The sequence below is a fragment of the Brassica napus genome, chromosome A9 (genome assembly GCF_020379485.1).
Source record: "Brassica napus cultivar Da-Ae chromosome A9, Da-Ae, whole genome shotgun sequence".
Taxonomy (NCBI): Eukaryota; Viridiplantae; Streptophyta; class Magnoliopsida; order Brassicales; family Brassicaceae; genus Brassica; species Brassica napus.
In genome coordinates this window covers 14,806,864-14,813,819 of record NC_063442.1, presented here as the reverse complement: position 1 = coordinate 14,813,819, position 6,956 = coordinate 14,806,864, and the positions used below count along the sequence as shown (strand labels likewise).

The following is a 6,956-nucleotide window of genomic DNA, read 5'->3' as shown; positions in this document are numbered from 1 at the left end:
AAAACCATTGGACTAAGGAGGCTTGCACATAATATTAATTCGATGAGTTAAGAAATAAATATTTAAGATAATATATTTGGTTCTTAACAGTGTTTTGAAACCCGACCCGAACACTGAACCGGATAACTTCTCGGGTCTCCGAAAGGTTTTTGAGTTGACTGCGGGTGAACCATGGGTTAATAAATTAATTAATTTTATTATATTATATATGAGGTATAAAAATGTAATAGATATTCTATGTTTTAAAAACACTTAACTTTAGATTCTATATTTTTATTTTCATTTTCATTTGACAAACAAAATATCAAAAATGATTTAGACTATTTAACAATTTTTGTAACAAGTTATGAGTTATGACATCTAATAAAAATATATCAACGTTTAAAACCCATAAATATTAAATGTCTAATGTGAATAATAAAATTAAACTTTAAATCCAAAATAAACCAAAAGTAAAATATCATTGTAATAAACTGTTCATAACAAAAATAAACTAACACCAAATTATATCAAATAATTTTGGTTTCACTACCATCGTGCACTTCATTTTCTTCAAGTGAAATAGTAAAATTTTCATCAAATCTAAAAATCACAAATAAAATAATATAATTGGTATCATATATGATTAAAAAATCAGAAAGTTCAATCAAATTTTAAAATAGCTGAAAACCTAACTGTTAATTGAAAATTTAGAATACAAAGTTACAAACAGACTTTAAAAAATAATTAAAAGCTAAAAAAATAACTAAAAATTATTTATTGGTAACCGGTCACCGGATTCCGGGTTTTAATGGATTTTTGTGAGTTTTATTGGATTTTTAAATATTGGTTATTTTTCAAAAGTCAAACCAGATTTATTTTGGGTCGCTGGGTTTACCGGTTCAACCGCGGGTCATGGTCGTGTTTCAAAACACTTATTCTTATATTAAAATCTGGATGAAAATAGCAAAATGGTAGATAAAGGGTACTTCCCATTCTGTAATATCATTATCATGTATAATTTGGAAACATAGATGAAGGAGTTGACCAAATTTAACATTTATATCTGGAAATGGAAAGCAAACATTGCTTGTTGACCATAATGTAATAAATAAACATTATAAGTGAATATGTGATATATTTTTAACACTAACATTTTTATCTCTATTTTTAAAAAATAACGCATCGCATCGAAAGAGTTCTACAACAAACAATTTGGCCTAAAATGGTAAGTTCTTAAATTACATAACGATCTTACTATAAAATATTTTGTTTCATTTTCACTATAAATTGAATCAGAAGGATAAGCTTCTTTATCAATCCATTCTCATTTCTCTTCTCCCCAACAAAAAATTAAAATAAATAATGAAATTCGCCGTTTTCTTTGTTATGTTTTTTCTCTTCTTGATCTGTTTCACAACCGCCCAAACTCTTATTCAAGATTCTTGCAAGAAAGCTGCAGCTAAAGACCCTCTCTTCAAATATGATTTTTGTGTCAAGTCTCTTGAAACCGACCCGCATAGCAAAGCCGCAACTAATCTCAAAGGATTGCTCATAGCGTCTACGAAGAATGCTGAGTCCAACACGATTAACGTAACGTTGTAAAGATTCTCATGGACAAGACTGCATCAAGCTTTATACTGATGGTAAAGATTATTTAAACCAAGCTTTGAAAAATGTTAAATCAAGCGATTACAGAAGCGCTAGTGTGCACTTGAGTGCTGCTTTGGATGCACCGACCACTTGTGAAACTGGATTCAAAGAAACAATACATAAAAAATCTCCTGTTGCAAAAGAGAATAAGGCATTGTTTCAGAAAATTTTGATTCCTTTGGCTTTTTCAAATATGATATGATAAAACTATTAAAATATATTATTTAACATATGGATTAATGGTTACTTAATAATTTAAGAGAAAAGAGATTATCCTATCAGAAATATTCATTATTCTACAATTATATATTTATGATTGATAAACACTAGAAGGTTATATAGCATCATTCATGATTCTGTTTTTTTTTTTAATATACAAATGTGTGTAATTAGACTAGTCAATTTATCATGAATCAGCTAATTGGGTTTGAGCTGAAAGTCTATATAATTTATCATGGTATCTAGGGGTGTTCAATCCGGATATCGGTTCGGTTTTTTTCGGTTTTCGGTATTTCGGTTAGTAAAATATAACTACCATTCTAGATCCATATTTACTTCGGTTCGGTTCGGTTTATATACCGTCGGTTTTCGGTTTATTCGGTTTTATACCAAAAAAACATAATTATTTTGTTTGAGATCATATTATATGAATTTTTAGTCATACTAGATTTTTTAACCGCGCTACGCGCGGATAAGATATTATATGTATTTCTCAATTCTAAAAAATAATGTATAATATTGTATTATATTATTTAAAGAATATAAAATAAGACCACATAATATAAATATATTTTTTATATTTTCTTTGTGAAAATCATTATGTTGTTTGATTATTGTACTTAATTCACATATTTGCATAGATATTTGTGATAGATGAATAACTATATTTTTATTATCAGTAAATAATATATATTTATTATATAATATAAGAAAAATGGAATTATTTACTTTTTAACAAACTTGTCTCATGTTGGGGACTCGGTTATAGACATATCATATTCGAATGAAACATTTTTACACTTATCAATCTTCTTAACAATCAAGAAACAAATCTGAATATCAAAACAATATCTCATACGATCTCTTTGTGGAATAACTGCTCTGAAGAAATTGAATTTATGCATCAAAAAGGACTGGAAATGGATGTGCATATGTGTTATCTAAGTCAGCTTTACAAAAAACTATTTATAGTTCATATATCATTTATGTCCATCCTATTTTTTTGTCCATCATTTCTTAAACATCTTGAAATAAGTAATGCTAATTAATAATAAACTTTTTACTCACAAAATAAAAATCAAATTTGTCTAATTATCGCTTAATTTGTCTAACTGATATATGTATTTCTCAATTCTAAAAAATAATGTATAATATTGTATTACATTATTTAAAGAATATAAAATATGACTTCATAACATAAATATATTTTTTAAATTTTCTTTGTGGAAATCATTATGTTGTTTGATTGTTGTACTTGATTCACATATTGCATAGATATTTGTGATAGATGAATAACTATATTTTTATTATCAGTAAATAATATATATTGATTATATAATATAAGAAAAATAAAATTATTTACTTTTTAAACAAACTTGTCTCATGTTGGGGACTCAGTTATAGACATATCATATTCGAAAGAGACATTTTTACAGTTATCAATCTTCTTAACATTGAAAAAACAAATCTACATATCAAAACAATATCTCATACGATCTATTTGTGGAATAACTACTCTGAAGAAATTGAATTTAAGCATCAAAAAGGACTGGAAATGGATGTGCAGATATGTTATCTAAGTCTGCTTCACAAAGTACTATTCATAGTTCATATATCATTAATGTCCATCTTATTTTTTTGTCCACCATTTCTTAAACATCTTGAAATAACTGATGCTAATTAATAATAAATTTTTGCTGGAAAAAAATCAAATTTGTCTAATTATCGCTTAAATATTTTATTAATATGGTCTAAGAAGCTTTTAAGTGATATCATAGTTTAATTTATTAGTTTTTTTTGTTAATTTTTAGAGGTTTTTGTATTTAAGATTTTTTTCCATATTAAGCTTCTATTTCTTTCACAGAATTGATATATATATATATATCATAAAAATTACCATCAAATCAGTTTTACTTATTTATTATTTTGTTTTAACGAAAATACACTTTTTAAATAATTTAATTTAAAATAAAATTATATATTAATTTGCTGTATTTTAACAATTTCATTGATTTAATTAATTTGCTTTGGTGGATAACTTAAAAAGTTTTCATATGAATCGGGGAAAGCAAGCTTATGTTGTTATATTATATTTATTTTGTGTATATAGAATCTATATACAATGCTAGTGTAATAAAGAAAGAACATTATTTTTTTGTAACTTCAAAAAGATACATTATTACAATTTGAAATGAATCAAAATTGAATAAAATGGTAATTAAATATTTGTAAATCTAATTGTTTAGTTGGATTCTCATGAAAAAAAAAATCGATTGGTTAAACAAATGTTTCAAAATTTGTTGTGGTATTGTTTTGTCTATAAATTATAAAATTTATTGAATTAATATATTTAATTATTGCATCCTTAAATAATATTTTATTAAGACATTAGAAAAATATGTTTTGAGTTGTTTTGTCAAATTGTACAAAAATCTATGCTTTTTCATATTTGTAACTTCAAAAAGATACATTATGACAATTTGAAATTAATCAAAATTGAATAAAATGGTAATTAAATATTTGTAAATCTAATTTTTTTTTATCTTGTTTAGTTGGATTCTCATGAAAAAAAATCGATAGGTTAAACAAATGTTTCAAAATTTGTTGTGTTATTGTTTTGTCTATAAATTACAAAATTTATTGAATTAATATATTTAATTATTACACCCTTAAATAATATTTTATTAAGACATTAGAGAAGTATGTTTTGAGTTGTTTTGTCAAAATTTTACAAAAATCTATGCTTTTTCATATTTGTCACGAAAATTTATATGTTAAACTTACTTTTACAAAATTCTTAACTTTGTCACGAAAACAAAAATCTATGCTTTTTCATATTTGTCAACGTTCTCACACTTTCTAAGAATATATTAACTTAGCCACTTACTTTTTTTTTTTTACAAAACAAAGTATCGGAGTCTTGAAAGTTGAATTCATATTATTGTAAATGTACATAAAAGATTGTGATTATATACTTAGTGGTTCTTTATATGTGTCCAAGAAAGTGTCAATGGCTTAGTGGTAACTGTTCTATATATATATCATACCAACCCGGGTTCGATTCTCTCCTTCGCATTGTTTTTTTTATTTTTTACGAAAAATAAATGAGATGACATGGCAATTTCGGGTTCTCTGATTGGTTGATTTTTCTATCCTATGTGGACACCCTCTCCATGGCTTATATCCCCCTTTTAGTATAGTATAGATTGTCAAGATAGTCATTTATTAAAAAAATATTACATGTTCAAATAAATGAACAAATAAGTATAAATGATTCTACCGTCAAATAAAATAATCAAATCTATAACTAAAATCAAAACTTGAAATTTTGAAAATAAAAATATGAAACAAAACAGAAACATGAAAGAAAATTTTTTTCACTCTTCCATATTTAGTGTTCATTAAAATCATGGTTTTTCAATTGAAAACTTTCCATTAATTATTGTCCATCAAATTTATAATCTTCATATTAATTTAGTGAAGACTAAAATAAATCAAAAAGATAAAAAAAAAACTTAGAAAATAAAATGTCTGAATTGCGATGTATTGTTATTTAGTTATAGTTCAAGTGTTTTACAAATTAAGGTTTTTTATTACTATAAAATTATGGTAATAGTTATTAACACAAATTTAAATTATGTAACAAATAGATTTTCATGTATTGTTATAAAATAGATACATAATTATATGTTTCTACTTTTAATCGGTTTTATTCGGTTTATTCGGTTTAATCGGTTATATACCAAACCATATCCAAATCCTACGGTTTTTATAAAATTATATCCATTCGGTTTATATGGTATATACCAAAACCAAACCATATTGTCTATTTCGGTTCGGTTCGGTTCGGTACGGTTCGGTTTTACCATATTGAACAGCCCTAATGGTATCATATATCAATCCACACAATTCACTCGATCCATAATCACATGTCCATAATCTATATGACCGAAATTAGTCCAGTCACCCCTTGCTCGATATTCTGAGATTAATGGAAAATGAATTGAGAGACATATTATAGACAAAGACTTATAAGGAAAGTTGAAAGAGGTCTTAAATAACATATAAAAATGAATCAATTTATTCATTTCCAGTTAATTTTCATCCAACCTTTTTTTATTACATAGACGACAACCGATAATACTACCTCTCTTATGAGATCTACGCCTAATTGTATCATCTGAGCCGTCCTATGAAGATCCACTCCTGACCAGATTTACTTGCATCATGTTGAAGAGCCCTTGTACGTCTTTTTTCGTAGTCTGCATTAATAAATCGCTCTCTTCGGGACTTCAAACCTGGATTTCCTGTAATATGCAAGAAATTGCATAATCTGGGATTTGAACCCCAGACTTGGGTGTAGAAGTATTTAAACCTTAACCACTAGACCACAGTGCTTCCACATATAACAATGTACCATAGTATCTTTGAACATCTGAGACGTACAAGTACAACGAGCTTCTTCCCCCAATGATAAGCTTTGCCATTGCACATCTGAACTTTTTAGTGTTCTACTTTCACTATGGATCAACTGATATCATATTATCCCTGGCTTCTTAGCAACATTTCCTAATCCACTATTCAGGAGTTTGTCAATGAAGTTGAGAGGCTACTACATTCATTGCATTTGGCTGCTCCGCTGATACCATCTATTCATAACATGTGAGTTTATCAGAATCGGTCACTCCTGTCCTAACTCTCTTTGGGACATTTCTTGATTGTACATTTATTAGCTCTACAAAATGGACTTTCTCTACCTTTAAAGAGTGATGATGTTAAACTATCGGAGACTAACACAGAGCATATGTCTTTGTCAGGTTGGACATGAGGAATATCTTAGTTTGAGTTTTCACAAATTCAAATGGACAAGACCAGCAGTGGAGCTTAGAACATGGATCAAATCCCCCATGTTTTTGAAGAGACATGCTTATTAAATCAATTCTGAGGTTCATAGAGATTTCCCTTCTAAATTGTTTATTCTTTATATATTTCTAAAATTCCACTTTCATATATCATTATTTAAAACTCATAAAAGTAACTATATCCAATCTTTTTTTTGGTAAACATGTTAAGATGATTCGCTCTTAATGATTGGGCACATCCAA

The 6,956-nt window shown here is 26.9% G+C and overlaps 1 pseudogene; it reads left to right on the top strand.

Moving 5' to 3' along the window:
* Window positions 1-801: 801 nt before the first annotated feature.
* On the top strand, window positions 802-2,237 carry LOC125578288 (annotated as a pseudogene).
* Window positions 2,238-6,956: the final 4,719 nt, after the last annotated feature.